Consider the following 27,141-nt stretch of genomic DNA (forward strand, 5'->3'; position numbering starts at 1 on the left):
GCCAGCCGCTAGCGCTGATTAGCAATGTTTGTATTTCATGTTTTGCAAATTCCATCAATTTTAAGAAAAACAAGTCGCGTTAAAGACAGGAAATGAATACTTGCATTTAATTAAGTCTAGCCGTAGGCGGTTATCCACTGGGATTCAGACCCAGGGCTTCCTGTTTACTAGACAGGCGCTTTAACCAACTAAGCCACAGCGCCCCAGGAGTGCTGTCCTTTTGCAGCCACTTGGACACACCACTCAGACACATCTGCATTCGGTGTGTGCTCCGCCTGCTCGCTGAGCAAGTTGCCACCTTTACATACAATAGCAACATCGACACCAAGAGAAAGGATGACAAATGGCTTTTATCTGGAACTTTTCATGTCCAAGGAGCTCAATGTGCTTTCTGTGTACAACAGGGCCACTGAACTCCACGCTGGCCACTGAACCACAGCAGTGGCTTGCTGGCTTGACATCTCCCAAGGAAAATGTTGAAATCACGTGTGGAACAGGAAATTGACCCTCGAGTACGAGGGAAAAAAAAGAAAAAGATCATTTGGAGCATCAAAGGTGCATCATTTGGACACTTTGTGGGCTTGAAATACAAAGAAAATCATGTTCTATGGTACAAGATAAATACAAAACTTAAGCTTTTATTATAATTAGATTTGTTTATAAAGCATAAGCAATCATTTATTACATTAATATATGTAAAAATAACATTTTAGCATCATACGTTTAGTATATTTAGTCCCTAATGCTGAAAGAAATGATCATAGAACATGACTTCTAACCTTACCTGCGGTGTTTTTGATCCCTATTGCTCAATGCACAGTGAAAGCATTGCATACATGTGTCTGACAATGAGAAATGGGCCCCTGAGACAGTCATTTGCCTGTTTCACAAATGATCGTATTTTACTAGAGATTCTGTTTGGGATTCAGATGTGCATTCGGACAGCAATCCTTTTCAAGAAATGATACGTTCTGGATGAGGTCAAAGGTGCTGGAACACTGTATTTAGGATGTGTTTGCAGTTATTCTGTGTTTCTAGCTTCAACCCAGTGATATATATATATATGCTCACTGATTTTTTGGTACATGCCCAGGGCAATAATCATTATGAGGATTTATTTCCATATGTGCTAGAGGTAGTGTTGTGAAATTCTTCAACACACTGGATCGCAGGTTTAAACCTGCACTCTTACTCCTTAAATACCAACAAATGCAGATATGTAGCAATCATATTGTAGCTGACACTCATTTGCCTGTTTCACAAATGATCATATTTTACTAGAGATTCTGTTTGGGATACGGATGTGCATTCTGACAACAATCTCTTTCAAAAAATGATATTACCTTATTGCAGCTTTGCCCCTCTTGCCTCTTTGGAAAATATCTCCATCTTGTGGTCGTTGTTGGTAATGTCTTCTTATGCCCTTTTTTTATTTCAATTCTTTATTAGTTGATTCTAGAATCTCTACAATAGAGCTGAAAATATCAGTTTTGTAGCAGACAATATGACATTAGTTATAGTCCAATTAAGACTTTATTACCCTGTTTGTAACATAACAAATTAAAATTGATTAAAACTAAGTTTGGAACACCAGGGAACATAAAAAATGATTTTTAGGAAAACCATGAGGTTCTCTGTGTCCGATGCCTGCAAGGGGAGAAAGCTAGAATCCTTTGCTTTTTCAAAATTTGAAAATAAACATCATATAACAACAGCTTTCATTCCTAGGAGTGAAAAATAACAATTTTTGAAGACATATTAGTTTCTAAAACACTACAATAAAGTTAAAAACATCCGTTTTATATTACTTTTAGTATTTTTAGTGAAATTAGTCATTTATTGCACTATTTTTAATATAATCTCTAATTAAAAGTGAATAGAATTAAGTTTGGAGCAACAAGGAACACAAAAAAAAAAGATTTTAAGGAAAAAAATGATGTCTTCTGTGCCAGGTGCCTGCAAGGGGAGAAAGCTAGAATCCTACCCAGGCTCCTGGAGCTCTGTCCTGGCTAAAGGAGGGTGAATCCATCCCCTTCAAAGCTCCATGAAAAAATGATCATTTAAAATTTGAAAAAAAAACCATCATATAACAACAGTTTTCATTCATAGGAGTGAAAAACAACCATTTTTGAAGACATATTAGTTTCTAAAACACTACAATAAAGTTGAAAACATCCGTTTTATATTACATTAATTTTTGTGAAATTAGTCATTTATTGCACTATTTTTAATAAAATCTCTAATTAAAAGTGATTAAAATTAAGTTTGGAACAACAAGGAACACAAAAAAAAAGATTTTAAGGAAAAAAATATTGTCTTCTGTGCCAGGTGCCTGCAAGGGGAGAAAGCTAGAATCCTACCCAGGCTCCTGGAGCTCTGTCCTAGCTAAAGGAGGGTGAATCCATCCCATTCAAAGCTCCATGAAAAAATGATATTTTTAAATTTGAAAAAAAAAAACATTATAGAACAACATCTCTTGGTCCACAGAGTGCAAAAATCCAACTTTGAAGAAAATCCATTGACTGATCCCCGAATCCTGAAGTTTCTTCGCATGATATCGGGCTTGCAACCACTTTCTGGAAAATGATGAAAAATGCCAAAAATGAAAAAAAAGTTATCAATTCTAGAGCCTAAGAGGAAACTAAGACAAATGTATATCTCCAAATAATTTTATGTGCTTCAGAAGAGCCCAGGAATGTTTTTTGCATACATGAAACCACGCCCGTTTGCACGTAAGCAGACATGGTTGCACACACGACTGCATGAAAGCACGCGTGCATGCAAAATCATCCTGTTGAGCATTTGAAAAGCCGCACCACGCCGCACTTGAAATAGCTCTTACATTAGTGGTAGACGCAGGAATCGCCTTTTTATTTACGCTCTTACCAACGCGATGGAAAGCAAAACAAAGCAAAGCAGAGCAAAACAAAACGAACAAACGAAAACCCTCACGTCCTGCACTTGCATATAACGCCGTTACGTGCCCAAGCGGTATTGTACGTCATCCTAGCACTGCACCCCGGGGCGTAAGGTATATGGGAACGAGCACACGCCACGAATCGTCTCGAATCACTCCCTACAGCTGTAAGGCGCCTTGAAGCGTGCACCCCCAACATTCTTCTTTGCGCATCTGTGAAAGGTAAACTCTTGAGCAAACTCTGAACCAGCTCTAAGGAAACTAATCTGATTAGACGTTACTTTGACTCATCTTTTTACTCTCAGTGCTGGATTGCTCAAACTCCAGCTAGGGTTAGGTTTAACATTCCCACGCTACTTAGACACTTTGTTTACGCTCAGTGCTGGATTTTGGGAACTTCAGGACGAGTGGGAATTTTCTCCTATCTGTCCATTCTGTTTTGTTTTGGAGACTCTTGGCTGCCTATGTTGTACAGTGCAGCGTGAAGGAAACATTTTCCAAAACTGTGTCAGCTCAAAAGTTGTAAGAAAACCTCTCCAGCTGCTTTAACTCTCTTCATTTTTGTCATTTAATGTGACAATCGATGTATAACTGGAGCCTCACATATGCAAATGGTGAGGCTCCAGTTCGACACCCAGTTCGACACCACTTTACAGTATATGACAAAAGCATGGAAGACTGTGCCGGACCAGCTGGTAAGTTCCGCTTATTTTGACCATATTAAACATTGGAAATCTTCCCACTTGCATTTGTGACACTTGATTTTGGCTCCACCTAAGACACTCTTAAATCTTCAAACACTTTTCTCTTCTCCCGCAACACTCTTGTCTGTCGGCACTGTGTGGCAGCGTTGCAGGACAACCCATCTCACCACGGAAAGGAACCTAACAGCTTTGGTAAGAGAGGAGAAAAGGACACGGCCCGTACGGGGCTCGAACCCGCGACCTTGGCGTTATTAGCACCACGCTCTAACCAACTGAGCTAACCGGCCTCGTGACAGTGCCCCTCTCTGTGCTGCAAAAAATCGAACTCAGGGAATTTCTTTTGTCCTCCTTTGAATAGAAAGCCGTGTAATTCAGTGTACGGGCTTTCTCATGCAGTTTCATGGTTTCACAGCATTATTCAGCTGATTTTAAATGTACCTAAAGGAGAAACATTATTGAAGACCATCAATTACCAAGAGCTTTTGTCAAAGGTTTTGGTTGTCATTTTTAATGACCACAGAGCACTATGACCTCGGTTTTACATCTCATCCAAAAGACAGCGCCCTTTTACAACACAGCTTCTCCGTCACTATATTGGGAGATTGGGACCCGCACAGACCTCAGGGTGAGCGCCTCCCTGCTGGCCCCATTAACACCACTTCCAGCTGGAAGCTTTGTTTTTCCCTGTAGCTCACCCTCATCCAGGTACTGACCTGGCTCACACCTGCTTAGCTTCAGTGGGTTTTCAGTTGCGAGTTGCAAAAGTTGGGATGCAAGTGATGGAGCAGCTCGCTGCAAAAGCCACTGCATTGGCCAGGAATCGAAACCAAGCCTCCTGCGTGGCAGGCGAGAGTTCTAACAATGAACCACCAATGCTCAATGCCTGTACCTTCAAAAAAGACGCTTTTTTGGTGCTGTGTGCAAAAAGCGTCGACATCTACTTCCAGCTGCAAAATGCCATCCGCGGACGCTGTGAATTTATTTATTTAGACACCGCTCAGAATCCCCTGTAAGATTCTCCTTCAATTCCGTTTTGCAGTGCTTTAGCTCTTTCAAAAGGCTTTGCTTTGCTAGTCACAATCCAAGGCTTGTGACAGCATTTGAAAACACTTGCCACTGCGTTGGCCGGGAATCGAACCCAGGTCAACTGCTTGGAAGGTAGCTATGCTCACCACTATACCACCAACACATGCCCGGGGAGCCCTCCAGGACACCACCAGAGAATGCTCACGATTTCAGAAGCTGTCTCCGGGACGTGCTGGTTCCACACATCCTGAATAAATCATGTTATTGTTAGTTGCTGTAGCTAGACGTTCAAATGAGTTTCATGGCCAGATGAACTGTTTCCTCAAGTGGTATAGTATTGCAGTAAGACAGCACGATGCCTGCAAGACTATGTCACGCTAAACGCCACAGATTGTGTTTGTCCGATCGTGTCAGTCGTCCTGCAGCCACGGGAAGTGGGACACAAACATGCTGCAATGCTTTCAAGACATTAGGATTTGTTTGTGCAACATCCGAGAAGAGTACTTGTGGCTTGAATGTGACTGAGCAAGGTGTTTAAAGACAGAGACTGAAAACTGTTAAAGGATGAGTCAAAGTAACGTCTAATCGGATTAGTTTCCTTAGAGCTGGTTCAGAGTTTGCTCAAGAGTTTACCTTTCACAGATGCGCAAAGAAGAATGTTGGGGGTGCACGCTTCAAGGCGCCTTACAGCTGTAGGGAGTGATTTCAGACGATTCGTGGCGTGTGCTCATTCCCATATACCGTACGCCCCGGGGTGCAGTGCTAGGATGACGTACAATACCGCTTGGGCACGTAACGGCGTTATATGCAAGTGCGGGACGTGAGGGTTTTGCGTTTGTTCGTTTTGTTTTGCTCTGCTTTGCTTTGTTTTGCTTTCCATCGCGTTGGTAAGAGCGTAAATAAAAAGGCGATTCCTGTGTCGACCACTAATGTAAGAGCTATTTCAAGTGCGCCGTGGTGCGGCTTTTCAAATGCTTAACAGGATGACTTCGCATGCACGTGTGCTTTCATGCAGTCGTGTGTGCAACCATGTCTGCTTATGTGCAAACGGGCGTGGTTTCATGTATGCAAAAAACTTTCCTGGGCTCTTCTGAAGCACATAAAATTATTTGGAGATATACATTTGTCTTGTTTTCCTCTTAGGCTCTAGAATTGATAACTTTTTTTTAGGATTCTAGCTTTCTCCCCTTGCAGGCATCGGGCACAGAGGACCTCATGGTTTTCCTAAAAATCTTTTTTTTTGTGTTCCTTGTTGTTCCAAACTTAATTTTAATCACTTTTAATTAGATATTTTATTAAAAATAGTGCAAAAAATGACTAATTTTACTAAAAATAATGTAATATAAAACTGATGTTTTTAACTTTATTGTAGTGTTTTAGAAACTACTATGTCTTCAAAAATGGTTATTTTTCACTCCTAGGAATGAAAGCTGTTGTTATATGATGTTTATTTTCAAATTTTGAAAAAATCTAAGGATTCTAGCTTTCTCCCCTTGCAGGCATTGGACACAGAGAACTTCATGGTTTTCCTAAAAATCATTTGTTATGTTCCCTGGTGTTCCAAACTTAGTTTTAATCAATTTTAATTTGTTATTATGTTAAAAACAGGGTAATAAGTTTCTAATTGGACTATAAATAATGTCATATTGTCTGCTATAAAACTGATGTTTTCATCTCCATTGTAGAGATTCTAGAATCAACTAATAGAGAATTAAAATAAAAAAGGGCATAAGAAGAGATTACCAACAACGACCACAAGATGGAGATGTTGTCTAGACATGTGGAGGGGTGAACCACTTGGAACTGAATGTTACAAAGACAAAGGAACTGGTGGTAGATTTCAGGAGGAAGAAGGTCAAACCTACTCCTGTCTACATCCATGGGAGTGGCGTGGAGATGGTGGACTCGTACAAGTACCTGGGAGTGCACATCGACGATAGACTGGAATGGTCTAAGAACATCGAGGCCATCTATAAGAACGGACAGAGCCGACTTTACTTCTTGAGGAGGCTCAGGTCCTTCAATGTGTGTAGTAAGATGCTACACATGTTTTATCAGTCGGTGGTAGCGAGTGCCATTTTCTACGCAGTGGTGTGCTGGGGCTCTGGGATTAGAGCAGTAGATTCCAAAAGGCTGAACAAGCTCATCAGGAGAGCGAGCTCTGTCATTGGGTCTGACCTGGACCCCTTGGAGGTAGTGGCTGAGAGGAGAATGATGTCCAAACTGGAGGCCATCATGGACAACTTCTCCCATCCCCTCTATGACAGGCTTGCAGGAATGAAGAGCACGTTCAGCAATAGACTGATTCACCCACGGTGCGACAGGGAGCGCTACAGGAGGTCATTCTTGCCGTCTGCCATAAGACTGTACAACGCATCCACCTTGCGTCTTGGCAGAGGCAACAGCGACAGTGACCTGTTTCTGGACTAAACGCATATACACATATACTGCTACATCTGTTCTCTTTCTTTTTCTTTTTCTTTTTCCCGCTTACAACCACTTTTGTGCAATATATGCCAGGGACCTGTGCAATACATTTATATTTATATTTATATCTATGGTTACATCTATATTTATATTCATACGTGTGATACGATTTTCTGTGTACTGTTCTGTTCTAGTTTCCTCTTGTGTGTCCGGACTGTGAGTAACTCTTGTATTGTATTGTATGTATTGTACTATTAGTATATAATTCGTTACACTGTGGCTGTGTTGTGTGTGTTAAGCTGCTGTTGCACTGCAATTTCCCTCACGGGATCAATAAAGTATCTATCTATCTATCTACATTACCAATAACGACCACAAGATGGAGATATTGTCCAAAGAGGCAAGAAGGGCAAAGCCGCGATAAGGAGATTGCTGTCAGAATGCACATCCGGATCCCAAACAGAATCTCTAGTAAAATATGATCATTTGTGAAACAGGCAAATGAGTGTCAGCTACAATATGATTGCTACATATCTGCATTTGTTGGTTTTTAAGGAGTAAGAGTGCAGGCGGTTTAAACCTGCGATCCAGTGTGTTGAAGTATTTCACAACACTACCCCTAGCACATCAGGAAATAAATCCTCATAATGATTATTGCCCTGGGCATGTACCAAAAAATCAGTGAGCATATACATATATCGCTGTGTTGAAGCTAGAGACACAGAATAAGTGCAAACACATCCTAAATACAGTGTTCCTGCACCTTGACCTCATCCAGAATGTATCGTTTTTTGAAAGCGATTGCTGTCAGAATGCACAACTGAATCCCAAACAGAATCTCTAGTCAAATATGATCATTTGTGAAACAGGCAAATGAGTCTCTCAGGTGCCCATTGCTCATTTTCAGACACATTTATGCAATACTTTCACCATGCGTTGAGCAATAGGGATTAAAGATACCAGAGGTAAGGTTTAAAAGTGATTCTGAGGTGCAACACATCAGCGAAACAGCTAGGCATCTGAAATGCGGGGTTTGAGAGCCCTTCAGGGAACACCGTACCCTAAAGGTACCAGAAGTCCACTAGTATAAGCATTAAGTCACTGTCAGCCCTGTTGCAATGTGATTGCTACATATCTTCATTTCTTTGGTTTTTAAGGAGTAAGAGTGCAGGGGGTCTAAATCTGCGATCCAGTGTGTTGAAGTATTTCACAACACTACCTGTAGCCCGTCTGGAAATAAATCCTCATTCTGATTATTGACCTGGGCATGTACCAATAAATCACTGAGTATATATATATATCACTGTGTTGAAGCTAGAGACCTGTATGTAATAATATGATGCTAAAATGTTATTTTCACATGTAAGAAAACCGGCTCAGGGACGCCAAATATGTAATGTTGCCATAGCAAAATTAAATGTAGTGGCTCTCTGAAGGCACCAGTTCTGTAGGGTTTGGGCATTTACTGAGACAATTATTAATTGTAGCAGTAAATCACAAAGTTGATTCTTTTGATGGCTTTAGAATCCAACCATGTGACATAACTCAAACAACGCGCACACACAGGTACTAATACACGAGGATACATTTATTAATACATAAAATATGCATGTAAACCTAACAGATCTTATCGAGAGGGTTATCAGAATACAAAAGATATATATTCAGTCAGTTACGAAGTGTTACACATATCAAGAGGACATACGTTCAGTATATCATTCATTAAGACCGTTTCGTTAATGAACTTGGTTATAACTTCTACATTAGATACTCAAACAAGTACATAACTCTTAGGAATTAAATTGATATCAACTGGTTGGGATAACAATTGAATTCTCGAGCTGTAATGCATTGAAGTTGAATACTCATCCAATCTTTGGGGATTCAGATCTTCCTGCGGGCACAAAGAAACAGTTGCAGGCTGTTGCTGTCCAATCCGCGCTCTCTGGCTCCGTGCCAGGCTGTGCTGTGCGGCTTGCGACGCTGCGCTGCTGATGCTCACTGTGGGCTTTAACTAGCAAAGTTTGTGCACAGGAGAAAAGATGACTGTGGGTCCCAGCAAGTCAGGAAGAGGACCGGTTCGTTTCTGATGAAGAGCTAGTTCTGAATAGTGATTCAGCTGTCCACAGTTCCGACCTGTTCACGAGGCCTGCTGCTGGTGCTAACCTCGGGTGGATCCTCTGGTTATTCTCTGGCAACCTCCGCTCTAGACTCTTAGAACAAAGGAAAGTTCTGGCACTCAGACACACTGGCCGTTCCGTGGTTGTCCGGGCTGAGTCTCAGGATGGTCAGGAGGCGCGCTGCGAGAATGTCCTGCCCTTGGGAGCCTTCTGCTCCTGGGCCGCCCTGCCCTGGAATTCTCCTTTGAATTCCCTTTAGAATTGTCCACAGAATCCTCTGAATCCTCCCTTCTGAATCTTACTGAATCTCACAGGCTCTCTGTGTTGCCTGTTTTTACCTGGAGGAACTTCAGCTCATTGATTGGCTGAAAGTTCCATGGGCATCAGAGTCCCACGTGGGTTACTCGGCCCTACCAGTCCCTGATTGATTGATCAAGGTGAGATATGAGTCACTTAGTCCTGACACTTAGTAATGCAGTCCAGATGTCCAACTGGCACTCCCTAGACAGATAGGCGCCAATGGATGACCATTGATCATGATAGCCAGGCTTAGCTAAGTGCATCCCCCTTTGGGAGCTGTCCTAGGACCTTAAATCACCCTGCATGAATAGTCTCTCTATGGCTGCACCACAGAGATGAACAGAGAAATGGGGCCTCATTTGGGAAGGCTCAGAACACTTAATTCTGCCTTATTAATAAGCCTCGCCGCTACACACATATATTAATATAATAAATGATTGCTTATGCTTTATAAACAAATCTAATTAAAATAAAAGCTTAAGTTTTGTATTTATCTTGTACCATAGAACATGATTTTCTTTGTATTTCAATCCCACAAAGTGTCCAAATGACGCACTACATGATATAAGGAAGATTATCACATGCATATCGGTATTATCTTTCTTACGAAAATGCATTCCTTTCATTACCTTTTACTTTTTAAAATGAACTCAAATTGTGTATAATGTAATAATTTAAGTAGAATAGATTCTAATAATATAATGATCCAGTGTGTTGCACTACTTCACTGCTTCACTGCTCTATGCCGTCTGGAAATAAATCCTCAGACTGCTTACTGCCCTGGGCATGTACCAATGAATTACAGGAGCACATCTATTTCTCACTGCGTTGAAGCAGGAGACACACAGTCTCTGCAAACACATCCTAAATACAGTGTTCCAGCACCTTTGACCTCATCCAGAACGTATCATTTCTTGAAAGGGATTGCTGTCCGAATGCACATCTGAATCCCAAACAGAATCTCTAGTAAAATACGATCATTTGTGAAACAGGCAAATGACTGTCTCAGGGGCCCATTCCTCATTGTCAGACATATGTATGCAATGCTTTCACCGTGCATTGAGCAATAGGGATTAAAAACACAGCAGGTAAGGTTAGATGTCATGTTCTATGATCATTTCTTTCAGCATTAGGGACTAAATATACTAAACGTATGATACTAAAATGTTATTTTCACATATATTAATGTAATAAATGATTGCTTATGCTTTATAAATAAATCTAATTAAAATAAAAGCTTAAGTTTTGTATTTATCTTGTCCCATAGAACATGATTTTCTTTGTATTTCAAGCCCACAAAGTGTCCTTTGATCTCTATTCTGTGGTAATCCACGATGACCCCGTTCTTCAGGTGATTCATCATGTCCTCCCTCGCCTGTTGAGAGGCCACCTGATCTCTTCTGCCGTGGCGTGCTTCATACACGCCCTCTTGAAGTGAGCAGGAAGCTGATCAAAAGTATTCAGGCACATCTTGCACACCAGGGGAATAAGACTGATTTCTTAAATTATCCTTAAAATTCTCTCTCATAGTTTGAGCATAATGATTTTATTGCATTTATATAAGAATTGCTCATTGCTCCTAAATAAATAATGGTTTCATAAAAAAATGAACACTTACTTGGTCTCAGTCACAGACTTTCCAATAGAAGCCATTGTGGAGTTCAGCAACTGCAGGTCCTAGAAGTGGGGAAGGAATTTTAAAAGAGAAATTGAATTACAATACAGAAGGAATGGCTGAGGGTTCACTGAAATGTATAAATATACAAATTCCAAAGACTGAGTCCATATAGAAACAACTACTTTTCATTTTCAGTATAAGAAAAAAAAACTATCTTCCAAAGCATCATAAAATTGTCCCTTCTTCCAGACCCTACTTCTCTCTTGTAGTAGTACAGCAGACCTTTCCAGGTGAGCAGATCACAGAGTCCGAAATGAGCTTCCTCCATCAAGCAAAGTACCTGAACATGACTCTGTCTTCATAAAAGCGCCCCTGTAATAAAGAAATTAAATCCAAAATCAAGAGGGCAGTTGCCTACTGAAATACAAGAAGTCATCAATTTTAACCTAGCAACACATTAAAGGCTGCATCTATACAAGTGCGATTCTAGAAATGCTCACCAGATTACGTTTTAAGAAGGAACTGCGCCTCAGGTTCCGCCGAGATCTTAACTCGGATGGCAGGATTCAGAGTCCGGAGTGTGGACTGATGGCGAACGGAGGGTCCACATACTGTGGATCCCTCAGTGATCTTCCGCGTATTCAAACCGCCAGCGTGTGACTCCCCTGTCCCTGTGACCTCATTGCTCTGCTCTCTCCTCTGTGCAGCCGAGCCCGACTCACGGTAAAGTGAAAAAAAAGATGCCCTCAACGTGAGATTTACTCTGGAGCGAGGATAGATGTTACCTTTTTATCATTTAACAGGATGTATGTGATGTGGCGACTAGGTTCAATTTTGTATCCTCTTTAAAAGATTAAGGACTGGGGTGAGCGTGATTTACCACCCTTTCAGCTAAGAACCCGACTTGCGCACCGTTTAAGCTGCATAGACTCGGTCGTTTAACTCTTCTCCGTTAGCAGGGTTAAGGTTAAAGAAAAAAAAATAGCTGACTCCTTTTTTTTGCCAGCCGCTAGCGCTGATTAGCAAGGCTTGTATTTCATGTTTTGCAAGTTGCATCCATTTTAAGAAAAACAAGTCGCGTTAAAGACAGGAAATGAATACTTGCATTTGATTAAGTTTAGCCGTAGGCTGGGATCTCCTGTTTACTAGACAGGCGCTTTAACCAACTAAGCCACGGCACCCCGGGAGTGTTGTCCTTTTGCAGCCACTTGGACACACCACTCAGACACATCTGCATTCGGTGTGTGCTCCGCCTGCTCGCTGAGCAAGTTGCCACCTTTACATACAATAGCAACATCGACACCAAGAGAAAGGATGACAAATGGCTTTTATCTGGAACTTTTCATGTCCAAGGAGCTCAATGTGCTTTCTGTGTACAACAGGGCCACTGAACTCCACACTGGCCACTGAACCACAGCAGTGGCTTGCTGGCTTGACATCTCCCAAGGAAAATGTTGAAATCACATGTGGAACAGGAAAATGACCCTCGAGTACGTGGGGAAAAAAAGAAAAAGATCATCTGGAGCGCGCCAACCCATGTCCGGACAGCCCAGTTTCGTCAACAAGGTGGCTGAGTGGTTAAGGTGATGGACTACTAATCCATTGTGCTCTGCAGGCATGGGTTTGAATCCCATTCTCATTGCTCTCCATGTCTGACACGTGTGCCTGTTCGACATCGGCCCTCCTGTTGTTTGCTCCGGTGCTAGAGCCGTACATTTTCTAGCAGTGGCTGAACATGGTATAGTAGGCCAACGTCGGTATCGAGCAGTGACAGTAACAGTACTTACTGCGCCCCATAAGAAATCGTTTGTCCCTGTTCAAAAGAGATTGTGCAATGTCCTGCGGCGTTCGTAAAGCAAACCTTTGACAGTTTGAAAAGAGGAATTTATTCTGCTTCCTGTGCGTGCAGTAGTTACAAAGTTGAACGTCTTTACACGATCTGCTGCAGTTTTCAGTGGGCGGGCTTTGTCAGATGGCTTGAAAAAACGCACTGTGTTTCGGCTCGGGAAACATCATGAGCAGTGTCCTGCATGTTTTCTGTGTATAGCTGTCTTTTAACGCATACAGAATTCATTCGAAATCATTGATTTCTCCAATTAACAAGGGTCCCTTTTTGAACCTGCCAGAAGCATTCTTTCAATGTAACAGATTTACTCCGGGGAAAGGCAGCATGACATTGAGAGTAGCTCAAGCTTTCAGCACCCGTATCGGACTGCGTGTATGCAGACACCGCTCAGAATCCCCTGTAAGATTCTCCCTCAATTCCGTTTTTCAGTGCTTTAGCTCTTTCAAAAGACTTCGCTTTGCTAGTCACAATCCAAGGCTCATGACAGCATTTGAAAACATTCGCCACTGCGTTGGCCGGGAATCGAACCCGGGTCAACTGCTTGGAAGGCAGCTATGCTCACCACTATACCACCAACGCACACCCACAGGAAGCCTGCAGGACACCACCAGAGAATGCTTTTTTAATTTTTTTTATTAAACAGAATTTACAAATACAAATACAACAAGAGGATCAGAGTCATGTACAAGAGAAAAAAAACGCAGCAGAAAAAAGCATTTAACTACCAGAGGTAATTAAGTAATTATGTGATCAAATTGTATATTTTACACGTATCATATTTTCCTTGCTTTAATATTTCTCAATTATTTATAAACTTTAGTTTCAACATGCATGCGTTTCCTGTAAAAAATAAAACTCAGCACACAGTTTTTCTTTTAACAACATTTCGAGTACCTCTGGCATTCATGAAAAAGACATACACAAAAGCAAATAACTAACTCTAAGACTGTCTAAACTATTGAGTTTTTCAAAGAACCAGAACTATAACAGTCCTTAACACTTAACTACACCATTCCAAACTAACACTAAAGAAACACTAGTATATACTGGTATAACAAATATAACCAAACATAATCATTAACTGAGCAGTCACTGGGAGCAAATCTCCTTCCCGTCCACAAAGGCCCTCGCTCCCACAAAGTAGGCTCTCCTCCCCTCTCTTCTGGCAGCTTCAACCTGGGGCCACAGCTGGTTCCTGGTGCTCCTGTCCGCGGCAGACAGGTCCTCTGCAAACCTCAGTTTGTTCCCATTCAAATACTCATTCCCCCTCGCCGCTCGCCACAGCATGTCCCTCGCCGTCCTCTTGGTGAACTGTATTATAATCGATCTGGGGCGCACTTGCCCAGACATGTTCGCTCTCCCGAGCCTGTGAACAAAGTCAATGGCCGATATTACGTCCTCCTGGTCCGGCAGGGTCCTTTTACAGATACCCTTCACTGTTGCAACAAGGTCCTTATCACGTTCCTCTTTAACTCCAAATAATTTTAAATTCCATCATCGACGGTATCTATCTACATCGTTCACTTTCAATTCAAGTTCTTTAATATGCTTTTCTTGTTTGGTATTTACTTGTTTAAGAACTTTTACTTCACTCTTTAAGTCTTCAACCTCTTTAAACACACAGTCCATGGACTTTTTAAGACTTTCGATTGCGACTGTATTAGATCGAATCATTTCCTTCAGCTCACCCAAGCTCTGTGCCATCATGTTGAAGATGTTGGTCTGGAGCTCCTCCAGCGTCAGGTCGCCCCTTCCTCTCTTGGCTGCCGGGGTTTTCACAGGTGTGCTGGGCAGGGACTCCGGCTCTTCCTCTGGCAGCTGAGTCTCACTTGGGCTGCGAACGCTCGCGTACGAGCGCATCTCCAGCACTCTTTCCACGTCCCCTCCAGCTGCTTCACTTTTCCCTTTAGTTGCCATCAATTTTCTTGTAGTGCTATACATATACGATTGAGGTTTCTTAGACTTCTCCTTCGAAGACCCAGCACTCTCTTTTCTTTTCCCAGTGTTACTCATATCGAAATTCTTAAACCTAAAAAAAATCGTTTTTTTTTCTTTCAATTATAACTGAAGTTTAAACAAGTAGTGTTAAGTCCTTATTTTTCTGTAGTCAAAAAAAGCAAAAATTAACATTCAGGTCATGAAAAACTCAAAAAAAAATCCTCAACCACTAAACTTTACCTCCCACCTGAGCGCCATCTTGAACGCCCCTACCACCAGAGAATGCTCACGATTTCGGAAGCTGTCTCCGGGACGTGCTGATTCCACACATCCTGAATAAATCATGATATTGTTAGTTGCTGTAGCTAGACGTTCAAATGAGTTTCATGGCCAGATGGACTGTTTCCTCCAGCGGTATAGTATTGCAGTGAGACAGCACGATGCCTGCAAGACTATGTCACGCTAAACGCCACAGATTGTGTTTGTCCGTTCATGTCAGTCATCCTGCAGCCACGGGAAGTGGGACACAAACATGCCGCAATGCTTTCAAGACGTTAGGATTTGTTTGTGCAACATCCGAGAAGAGTACTTGTGGCTTGAATGTGAACTGTACGTGCCCGCCCCCTTTCCTCTGTAGTGCATGAGTTCCTCCCAGCATGCCCTTCGTCATTGTTCTGTCATCTTGTATTTAAAGGGTTGTATTTCTGCTGCTGAAAAGAATCAACGGCTTTCTTTGTTCCCAACGGAGCCCTTGTCTGTCATGAAATTCTTCAAAACCTCAAGCTAGAAGAAGACGACAAATATGAAGCGTTACAGCAACGACATGCCATGAGACAATTGATAACGATTTCCATAGGATCCCCGCGGTTGCCTGGCAACCGTCAGCTTTGCGCAGTGGCAGTATCGTAGCCTGTGAGGTTTAGCCGAGGCGGGATTATTGCTAGTTGAAAACTTTTCCCAATATCCCGCTTCCGCCGGTTTGCAATACAATCGGCGAAAGCAATTTTTGACAGTCTCGTTAGAGACTGAGCAAGGTGTTTAAAGACAGATTTGGTCATGGTGACATCATGGTAGAAAGAAGCGAGCTTGTTCCCAGTGGGCATTGATTCGTCGAATATACGTATATTTACGGTGAAATTACGGCTATACGTATATATACGTCGCCTCGAAGTATAATCAACGTCGAATTGCAACCGTAAAATTGACGACATTAACAAACGCATATATAACGTCGAAAACACATCTAACACAGTGCCTGAGGCTTTTTACTGTATGTATCGTGTGTGCCGCAACTAGGAGTATACGGCACTCTGCACAGTGTACGAAGTAAATTATTTTCGCAGCAATTAATTTACACGTGTATAATAAATATAGTAAATATAATAAATTAATTACTGCGAAAATAATTTACTTCGTACACTGTGCAGAGTGCCGTATACTCCTACTTGCGGCACACACGATACATACAGTAAAAAGCCTCAGGCACTGTGTTAGATGTTTTTTCGACGTTATATATGCGTTTATTCATGTCGTCGATTTTACGGTTGCAATTCGACGTTGATTATACGTCGAGGCGACGTATATATACGTATAGCCGTAATTTCGCCGTAAATATACGTATATTCGACGAATCAATGCCCACAGCTTGGCATACAAGGGTTTTGCTGAGGGGGTCTTGCCACCTGCCTGAAAAAAAACAGTAAAATGTTTGAGTGCCTATAGAGTTTCTATTTTTATTTTCTTGACAAAAGTCCCCCATCAGTGCGCGGTGCCCGAGGAAAAATCTGTAGGGGGGCGTCTGAAATTCTGAGGGGGGAGTGATATTTCGGTTGAAACGGAGCTGTACGGTGCAGCTACCCAAATGAAATCTCGCAGCTATACCATTGATTAGTGCTTCATGATAGAAGATAACGACTAGCAATCTGGTATTTGCGATGAAGTTCAGTTTCACATTTTTCGTCACTCTCAAGGTTTGTATTGCCTGGAGCGAAAAGTACCATAAGCGTTCATTTTTGCAGCTACATGGACGTTCTGAATCGTTAAGAAAAAAATGTTGTAAAACCAACAGAAAGCACAGACTGCTATAACTAGTCCTAGTTATATAACGATTTTAAGTATAATGATAAACTACTGCAAGGAATCGGTCCACCTGAGCAAACAGGATCGTAATGTTGACACTCAATAATATGTGCAGTTCCTGGACGGATAGCCCTCCTGCCCATCAAACAGACTGAGTGACTGTTCGTGTCATTTAGTGTTGTCTGACCATTGACAAAGTACAACTATTTTTTTAGGGTGCAAATTAAGTTAGGTAAAACTTTTTGCCCAAAACTGAAGGGGCGACATTCCCCCCTCCCCCCGTGATGCCAGGCCTGTCCCCATCCTATTCCATAATGTCATTATATATAATACCATACAACAGTGACCGATCCTTACTTATTGCATGCGTTAAAATTGCACATCAGCTCATAGCAGCGATGTATTATCAATGTTAAATTTCAACCATAATATCGACAACATTAATAAACGCATACGTTGAGAAAATATCGAACCCAGCATATTTTCCGGTTATATACCACAATGCATTGCTAGTATTCGTTGGTCACCATTTTGGACACGTTTTTCAAACGTAGAAGTATATCCGAAAATATCTCAGCAATCCTCTTTTGACGAGTAAGTATGAACAATAATAATACTATCTGAATACATACAGATCTTTCTTAATATTATTTTGATTAAAATAGTATGTGAATAAGCAAAAAAATGGCACATAAAATAGTGTGAATGGGGAAGATGACACAAAATCGTTTTGCCGTTTCTCTTATTCTTATTCTATGTTGTACTTTCAAACTTTGGGTACTCTTTAATTAGGACAGACTTTATTGCTCAACTGCTATGATGCAAGCCAAATTTTATACATTTATTTCAGCTTTGAGCTTAGTAAACCGTTCATTTTTTAGATTATACTAAAGAAGATATTAATCATCAATTATTTGGGAAGTAATATTATATAATTTTCTCCTAGCTGCGGTGCTGAAGTCCCACCCTACATCAACAGAAAAAGAAATAAAGGAGCACGCAATGTGTTACTTGAAGAATGCATATGCAAGGCAGGGGGCCAAGAGATCTGGACTCTGAAAATAATAGGTTTTTGGTTCTAACTGTTAGGACAATTAGACAGGGTTTGCAAATAGTGGACAAAAATCGTCTTAACTTCCATTGTAATATTTTATATTTTATGTAATATTTTTTTCTTGGAAATATAGAAGTTGTACATTTTAAAATGTATATCTGAATCAAAATGTGGTTTTGAGTTAGTGTGTTAATGTAATTAGTTTTGTGTTTGTCATTACTATACTGTATATTGCCATGTTACCAGAATTTGAAGCTGAAGTTTAAGACTAGTTGTGTTTTTTATGATTATTGCCCATATGTTGATTGTTGATTGATTGTATACAATGTATAATTTGAAATACATATGTTTCAGGTGTGAATGTGTATTTTCAGAATACATTTCTAAACCTAATCATTGGCTTGTTTTACTTGTTTCTACACCTATAAAATCTATCTTTGATGTATAATAGACCTCTACCCATATACGTATAATAGACCTCTAATGTTATCCCTATAATAGACCTCTAACCATATACGTATAATAGACCTCTAAAGTTATCCGGAACTCCAACCATATATGTATAATAGTCCTCTAAATTTATCCGTATAATAGAACTCCAACCATTTATGTATAATGAACGTCTAAATATAGACGTATAATTGACGTTTAACTTTAGACGTATATTAGAATTTCATTCTAGACGAATTGTAGACCACATTTAGACGTCTAAGATATGCGTTTAATAGACGTATATTATACGTCTTTTGCCCAATGGGTTACGTCTCAACAGAAACGCTCTTTAGCTCTTTCAGCGTTATGCAGAGAACATCGTCTGTCGAGATCATTTTTAGTCAGCGCGAAACGCCGTGTGCTGTCAGTTTGATTTCATATTGCTCGTAGCGGCGCCTGGCTTTTGTCTGTCAAACGTTAGGTTGCGCTTCTTCATGCTGCATCGTCGGCATGAGTGGAGCTTTTTAAACGTCTGTACTTACTGCGCCCCATAAGAAATCGTTTGTCCCCATTCAAAAGAGATTGTGCGATGTCCTGCAGCAAACCTTTGACAGTTTGAAAAGAGGAATTTATTCTGCTTCCTGTGCGTGCAGTAGTTACAAAGTTGAACGCCTTTACACGATCTGCTGCAGTTTTCAGTGGGCGGGCTTTGTCAAATGGTTTGGAAAAACGCACTGTGTTTCGGCTCGGGAAACATCATGAGCAGTGTCCTGCATGTTTTCTGTGTATAGCTCTTTTAACGCATACAGAATTAATTCGAAATCATTGATTTCTCCAATTAACAAGGGTCCCTTAAAGGATGAGTCAAAGTAACGTCTAATCGGATTAGTTTCCTTAGAGCTGGTTCAGAGTTTGCTCAAGAGTTTACCTTTCACAGATGCGCAAAGAAGAATGTTGGGGGTGCACGCTTCAAGGCGCCTTACAGCTGTAGGGAGTGATTCGAGACGATTCGTGGCGTGTGCTCGTTCCCATATACCGTACGACCCGGGGTGCAGTGCTAGGATGACGTACAATACCGCTTGGGCACGTAACAGCGTTATATGGAAGTGCGGGACGTGAGGGTTTTCGTTTGTTCGTTTTGTTTTGCTCTGCTTTGCTTTGTTTTGCTTTCCATCGCGTTGGTAAGAGCGTAAATAAAAAGACGATTCCTGTGTCTACCACTAATGTAAGAGCTATTTCAAGTGCGACGTGGTGCGGCTTTTCAAATGCTTGTGGGCATTTCTCTGTTGTTGATTCTTTTTTTGTGTGTAACAAAGTGGCATTTTCATGTCCGGACGGGGAGACTTTATCATTCCGACATGAAGCCACCCTTAAGTCCTCTGAGGCGTGTCTGTCTGCAAGGCTTGTATTTTGGAAATGTTTTTTATGAAACGGAGAACGACTTTGAAATAGGCTTCCGCCGGCGCCTCGCGATCCAGGTAAGATTGTAGCAAGAACGCAGCGGCGGTGGGGCTTGCTGTAGTCGTGGCTGAGTGGTTAAGGCAATGGACTAGAAATCCATTGGGGCCTCCCCGCACAGGTTCCAATCCTGTCGACTACGTTGTCCGCCTTCAGTCGGTGTGTTTCGGCACAAGCAAAGAAGCGCGCCTCTTTGCTGTTCCTGGTGGTTTTAAAACGCCCAATCGCTTGTACCTGCTGCCTTGGAAATAAGTTCTTCAGCGTCCGCAAATGGCATTTTGCAGCTGGAAGCAGATGTCGACGCGTTTTGCACAGAGCACCAAAAAAGCGTCTTTTTTGAAGGCCCAGGCACTGAGCATTGGTGGTTCAGTGGTAGAATTCTCGCCTGCCACGCGGGAGGCTCGGGTTCAATTCCCGGCCAATGCAGTGGCTTTTGCAGCGAGCGGCTCCATCACTTGCATCCCCTTGCAACTTCCAACTAAAAACCCACTGAAGCTAAGCAGGTGTGAGCCAGGTCAGTACCTGGATAAGGATGAGCTACAGGGAAAAACAAAGCTTCCAGCTGGAAGCGGTGTTAATGGTGCCGGCGGGGGGGCGCTCACCCTGAGGTCTGTGCGGGTCCCAATGCCCCAGTATAGTGACGGAGATGCTGTGTTGTAAAAGGGCGCTGTCTTTTGGATGAGATGTAAAACCGAGGTCACAGCGCTCTGTGGTCATTCAAAATGACCACCAAAACCTTTGACAAAAGCTCTTGGTAATTGATTGTCTTCAATAATGCTTCTCCTTTAGGTACATTTTAAATCAGCTGAAAAATGCTGTGAAATGGGGGGGCACTTCAGGCCAGTGTAGGATTTGGGTTACAAGAACCATGAAACTGCACGAGAAAGCCCGTACACTGAATTACACGGCTTTCTATTCAAAGGAGGACAAAAGAAATTCCCTGAGTTTGATTTTTTGCAGCACAGAGAGGAGCACTGTCGTGAGGCCGGTTAGCTCAGTTGGTTAGAGCGTGGTGCTAATAATGCCAAGGTCGCGGGTTTGAGCCCTGTACGGGCCAGGTCTAGGTCCAGGTCCCTGTTTGTGAAACAGGCAAATGACTGTCTCAGGGGCCCATTCCTCATTCTCAAGACACATGTATGCAGTATGTACACCGTGCATTGAGCAATAGGGACTGAATACACCACAGGTAAGGTTAGAAGTCATTCTGAGGTGCCACATGTGAGGGATACAGCGAGGCATCCGAAATGTAGGGTTTGAGACCCTTCAGGAGTATTGCATCCTTTGAGACAGACCCGTGCATGTTAAACAAATGATCATTTCTTTCGGCATTAGGGACTAAATATACTAAACATATGATGCTAAAATGTTATTTTCACATATATTAATGTAATAAATGATTGCTTATGCTTTATAAACAAATCTAATTATAATAAAAGCTTAAGTTTTGTATTTATCTTGTACCATAGAACATGATTTTCTTTGTATTTCAAGCCCACAAAGCGTCCAAATGACGCACTACATGATATAAGGAAGATTATCACATGCATATCGGTATTATCTTTCTTATGAAAATGCATTCCTTTCATTACCTTTTACTTTTTAAAATGAACTCAAATTGAGTATAATGTAATAATTTAAGTAGAATAGATTCTAATAATATAATGATCCAGTGTTTTGCACTACTTCACTGCTTCACTGCTCTATGCCATCTGGAAATAAATCCTCAGACTGCTTACTGCCCTGGGCATGTACCAATAAATTAAAGGAGCACATCTGTTTATCACTGCGTTGAAGCAGGAGACACACAGTCTCTGCAAACACATCCTAAATACAGTGTTCCAGCACCTTTGACCTCATCCAGAACGTATCAATCCTTGAAAGGGATTGCTGTCCGAATGCACATCTGAATCCCAAACAGAATCTCTAGTAAAATACGATCATTTGTGAAACAGGCAAATGACTGTCTCAGGGGCCCATTCCTCATTGTCAGACACATGTATGGAATGCTTTCACCGTGCATTGAGCAATAGGGATTAAAAACACCGCAGGTAAGGTTAGATGTCATGTTCTATGATCATTTCTTTCAGCATTAGGGACTAAATATACTAAACGTATGATGCTAAAATGTTATTTTCACATATATTAATGTAATAAATGATTGCTTATGCTTTATAAACAAATCTAATTAAAATAAAAGCTTAAGTTTTGTATTTATCTTGTACCATAGAACATGATTTGCTTTGTATTTCAAGCCCACAAAGTGTCCAAATGTTCTATGATCATTTCTTTCAGCATTAGGGACTAAATATACCAAACGTATGATGCTAAAATCCTGAAAAAAGGATGTGCTCCATCTCGTCAGTAGATTGGATTCCAAAACTGATTTGGGTCAATATACATTACCTTTGAAATTAAAGTACAGTCTACTGTAGGGAACCATCAACTTAGAAAGCATTGGCCTTCCCTGGGGGTCAGGTAGGTGCAAAAGATAAACCTTTATCCTATCTTTATCTTAAGATAAGTGGCCAAGCAGTATTTTTCCAAGTTTCACCAAGCACATCATGTTGCCATAGTAGACAAAGTTCTATAAAATGTTAAATAACTTTTAAAAAAAGTATCTTGGTCTTACAGTACTGTACAAGGTGAATTAAACTGTCCCTGGTAATAAAAAGTAATTAGAAGCATCTCAGAAACTTTATCTCTAGAAACATTAGCTGTTTTATATCATGTAATTTAGTGTGATGTTGTCAGAATTCAAGGACATTATCACACACAGAAATTGGTTCAGTTAAATCTAAAAAACACAGCTAAACATGGGTTTAAATGTAACAGAAGTCTTACCTCTTGTCAAAAGATTTAATTCAAGAAGCGATGTAATAAATGATTGCTTATGCTTTATAAAGAAGCTTAAGTTTTGTATTTATCTTGTACCATAGAACATGATTTTCTTTGTATTTGAAGCCCACAAAGTGTCCAAATGATGCACTACATGATATAAGGAAGATTATCACATGCATATCGGTATTATCTTTCTTATGAAAATGCATTCCTTTCATTACCTTTTACTTTTTAAAATGAACTCAAATTGTGTATAATGTAATAATTTAAGTAGAATAGATTCAGGTAGGAAATATATTATATAATATATTTTGACAGACAAAAGTCATGATGTTTATGGCTGACATCATTTCACATGGGTGAATTTTAAGCTAAGAAATAAAAACATTTACAATGAAGATACCATTGCTTAATTTTAAATGCCTTTAAAAAATAAATACCTCCTGAGAATAATTTGCCACTCCCAGATCCTTGGTAAGGTACTGTTTGAATCCAATCAGGAGAGGAGCATCCAGGGAGTGCTTTCTATAGAGTCCAGCTTGGGCCACTCTCTTCCGGCCTGCTGATACTTTTTAACTACTCAGGGCCTGTAAGGATATAAAACTCCGGTTTAAACATTTTATACCTATAAGACAAATTAGAATTTTAGTAAAAAATAGATACATCTGAAAAATAAAAAAGTCTTACTGCTGATAGAGTTCTTCAGAGCTCACATCTTCCCCTTCCTTATCCGCTTCTGTTTCAGTTTCTAGAGCAGCCTCTGGCATCTCTTCCTCCTGGACAGCGGCCTCTTGCTCAGGGCCGCTGGAATGCAGGTAGATTTCTTTTCAACATGCTTTTACATAATATGTTGTAACAATGATTTCAAAAAGAAACTACAGAAGCCTTACAGATTAAAAATATCTCACCTTGCCAATGTGTCTTCAGGCTTCCCATGTACAAAAAGGCCCAAGGACTCTAGCAGTCTTACAACCACTATCCTGTTTGCCTCACCAGACACGATCTCTATTCTGTGGTAATCCACGATGACCCCGTTCTTCAGGTGATTCATCATGTCCTCCCTCGCCTGTTGAGAGGCCATCCTGATCTTTTCTGCCGTGGCGTGCTTCATACACGCCCTCTTCAAGTGAGCAGGAAGCTGATCAAGAGTATTCAGGTACATCTTGCACACCAGGGGAATCCGCGCGGGTTTCCTTTGAAAATAAATAATACCATCTGTGTATAGAAACAAGCTAAGACTGATTTCTTAAATTATCCTTAATTTTCTCTCTCATAGTTTGAGCATAATGATTTTATTGCATTTATATAAGAATTGCTCATTGCTCCTAAATAAATAATGGTTTCATAAAAAAATGAACACTTACTTGGTCTCAGTCACAGACTTTCCAATAGAAGCCATTGTGGAGTTCAGCAACTGCAGGTCCTAGAAGTGGGGAAGGAATTTTAAAAGAGAAATTGAATTACAATACAGAAGGAATGGCTGAGGGTTCACTGAAATATATAAATATACAAATTCCAAAGACTGAGTCCATATAGAAACAACTACCTTTCATTTTCAGTATAAGAAAAAAAAAACATTATCTTCCAAAGCATCATAAAATTGTCCCTTCTTCCAGACTCTACTTCTCTCTTGTAGTAGTATAGCAGACCTTTCCAGGTGAGCAGATCACAGAGTCTGAAATGAGCTTCCTCCATCAAGCAAAGTACCTGAACATGACTCTGTCTTCATAAAAGCGCCCCTGTAATAAAGAAATTAAATCCGAAATCAAGAGGGCAGTTGCCTACTGAAATACAAGAAGTCATCAATTTTAACCTAGCAACACATTAAAGGCTGCATCTATACAAATACGATTCTAGAAATGCTCACCAGATTACGTTTTAAGAAGGAACTGCGCCTCAGGTTCCGCCGAGATCTTAACTCGGATGGCAGGATTCAGAGTCCGGAGTGCGGACTGATGGCGCACGGAGGGTCCATATACTGTGGATCCCTCAGTGATCTTCCGCGTATTCAAACCGCCAGCGTGTGACTCCCCTGTCCCCGTGACCTCATTGCTCTGCTCTCTCCTCTGTGCAGCTGAGCCCGACTCACGGTAAAATGGAAAAAAATATGCCCTCGACGTGAGATTTATTCTGGAGCGAGCCAGTGTTGCGCATAGCTGCCTTCAAAGCAGTTAACCCAGGTTCGATTCCCGGCCAACGCAGTTGCGAATGTTTTCAAATGCTGTCATGAGCCTTGGATTGTGACTAGCAAAGCGAAGCCTTTTGAAAGAGCTAAAGCACTGCAAAACGGAATTGAAGGAGAATCTTACAGGGGATTCTGAGCAGCGTCTGCATACATGCAGTCAGATAAAGGTGCTGAAAGCTTGAGCTACTCTCAATGTCATGCTGCCCTTCCCCGGAGTAAATCAGTTACATTGAAAGAATGCTTCTGGCAGGTTCAAAAAGGGACCCTTGTTAATTGGAGAAATCAATGATTTCGAATGAATTCTGTATGCGTTAAAAGACAGCTATACACAGAAAACATGCAGGACACTGCTCATGATGTTTCCCGAGCCGAAACACAGTGCGTTTTTCCAAGCCATTTGACAAAGCCCACCCACTGAAAACTGCAGCAGATCGTGTAAAGACGTTCAACTTTGTAACTACTGCACGCACAGGAAGCAGAATAAATTCCTCTTTTCAAACTGTCAAAGGTTTGCTTTGCGAACGCTGCAGGACATCGCACAATCTCTTTTGAATGGGGACAAACGATTTCTTATGGGGCGCAGTAAGTACAGACGTTTAAAATGCTCCACTCATGCCGACGATGCAGCATGAAGAAGCGCAACCTAACGTTTGACAGACCAAAGCCAGGCGCCGCTACGAGCAATATGAAATCATACTGACAGCACACGGCGTTTCGCGCTGACACAAAAGTAATCTCGACAGACGCTGTTCTCTGCATAAAGCTGAAAGAGCTAAAGAGCGTTCCTGTTGACACGTAACAAGCTCGTTTCTTTCTACCATGATATCACCGTGACCAAATCTGTCTTTAAACACCTTGCTCAGTCTCTGACAAGACTGTCAAAAATTGCTTTCGCCGATTGTATTGCAAACCGGCGGAAGCGGGGTATTGGGAAAAGTTTTCAACTAGCAATAATCGCGCCTCGGCTAAACCTCACAGGCTACGATACTGCCACTGCGCAAAGCTGACAGTTGCCAGGCAACCGCGGGGATCCTATGGATATCGTTATCGATCGTCTCATGGCATGTCGTTGCTATAATGCTTCATATTTGTCGTCTTCTTCTTCTTCTAGCTTGAGGTTTTGAAGAATTTCATGACAGACAAGGGCTCCGTTGGGAACAAAGGGCGTTGTGAGAAAACCGTTGCTTATTTTCAGCAGCAGAAATACAACCCTTTAAATACAAGATGACAGAACAATGACGAAGGGCATGCCGGGAGGAACTCATGCACTACAGAGGAAAGGGGGCGGGCACGTACAGTTCACATTCAAGCCACAAGTACTCTTCTTGGATGTTGCACAAACAAATCCTAACGTCTTGAAAGCATTGCAGCATGTTTGTGTCCCACTTCCCGTGGCTGCGGGACGACTGACACGAACGGACAAACACAATCTGTGGCGTTTAGCATGACATAGTCTTGCAGGCATCGTGCTGTCTCACTGCAATATTATACCGCTGGAGGAAACAGTCCATCTGGCCATGAAACTCATTTGAACGTCTAGCTACAGCAACTAACAATATCATGATTTATTCAGGATGTGTGGAATCAGCACGTCCCGGAGACAGCTTCCGAAATCGTGAGCATTCTCTGGTGGTAGGGGCGTTCAAGATGGCGCTCAGGTGGGAGGTAAAGTTTAGTGGTTGGGGAGTTTTTTTGAGTTTTTCATGACCTGAATGTTAATTTTTGCTTTTTTTGACTACAGAAAAATAAGGACTTAACACTAGTTGTTTAAACTTCAGTTTTAATTGAAAGAAAAAAAAACGATTTTTTTTTAGGTTTAAAAAGTCCGATATGAGTAACACTGGGAAAAGAAAAGAGAGTGCTGGGTCTTCGAAGGAGAACTCTAAGATACCTCAATCGTATATGTATAGCACTACAAAAAAATCGATGGCAACTAAAGGGAAAAGTGAAGCAGCTGCAGGGGCAGCAACAGGGCGGAGGCGCCGCGCGCCCGGCCGACGTGTTGGACCGGTGCGCTTTACGTGCTGAAATAAACACGCGACAGCCCCGAAATGTTTCCAGAGTGTTGTGCACTGAAGACTTGCCTGGTGCTCCTCTGTGCAGATTGTTTGTCCTCCTCCAGTGCGGGACGAGCCAACACAAGGGAGCGCATTCGCCAACATCCAGGCACGCAATGCGATTTGGAAAGCAGCTCCTTTC

General features: G+C 41.5%; 7 non-coding genes across 7 annotated transcripts; 3 read left to right on the plus strand and 4 right to left on the minus strand.

Moving 5' to 3' along the window:
• Positions 1 to 3,834: 3,834 nt before the first annotated feature.
• Positions 3,835 to 3,908, minus strand: trnai-aau (transfer RNA isoleucine (anticodon AAU)). Its single transcript has one exon. It is a non-coding gene; the product is annotated as a tRNA-Ile (tRNA).
• An 830-nt stretch (positions 3,909 to 4,738) lies between these two features.
• On the minus strand, positions 4,739 to 4,810 carry trnag-ucc (transfer RNA glycine (anticodon UCC)). The gene has a single exon. It is a non-coding gene; the product is annotated as a tRNA-Gly (tRNA).
• A 7,862-nt stretch (positions 4,811 to 12,672) lies between these two features.
• On the plus strand, positions 12,673 to 12,754 carry trnas-acu (transfer RNA serine (anticodon ACU)). Its single transcript has one exon. It is a non-coding gene; the product is annotated as a tRNA-Ser (tRNA).
• Positions 12,755 to 13,465: 711 nt separating this feature from the next.
• Positions 13,466 to 13,537, minus strand: trnag-ucc (transfer RNA glycine (anticodon UCC)). Its single transcript has one exon. It is a non-coding gene; the product is annotated as a tRNA-Gly (tRNA).
• Positions 13,538 to 15,779: 2,242 nt separating this feature from the next.
• LOC138226054 (U4 spliceosomal RNA) lies at positions 15,780 to 15,921 on the plus strand. Its single transcript, XR_011184376.1, has one exon. It is a non-coding gene; the product is annotated as a U4 spliceosomal RNA (small nuclear RNA).
• Positions 15,922 to 20,274: 4,353 nt separating this feature from the next.
• Positions 20,275 to 20,345, plus strand: trnag-gcc (transfer RNA glycine (anticodon GCC)). The gene has a single exon. It is a non-coding gene; the product is annotated as a tRNA-Gly (tRNA).
• A 5,460-nt stretch (positions 20,346 to 25,805) lies between these two features.
• LOC138226051 (U4 spliceosomal RNA) lies at positions 25,806 to 25,947 on the minus strand. The gene has a single exon (XR_011184373.1). It is a non-coding gene; the product is annotated as a U4 spliceosomal RNA (small nuclear RNA).
• Between the last annotated feature and the right edge of the window lie 1,194 nt (positions 25,948 to 27,141).

The sequence above is a fragment of the Lepisosteus oculatus genome, unplaced genomic scaffold (genome assembly GCF_040954835.1).
Source record: "Lepisosteus oculatus isolate fLepOcu1 unplaced genomic scaffold, fLepOcu1.hap2 HAP2_SCAFFOLD_111, whole genome shotgun sequence".
Classification (NCBI taxonomy): domain Eukaryota; kingdom Metazoa; phylum Chordata; class Actinopteri; order Semionotiformes; family Lepisosteidae; genus Lepisosteus; species Lepisosteus oculatus.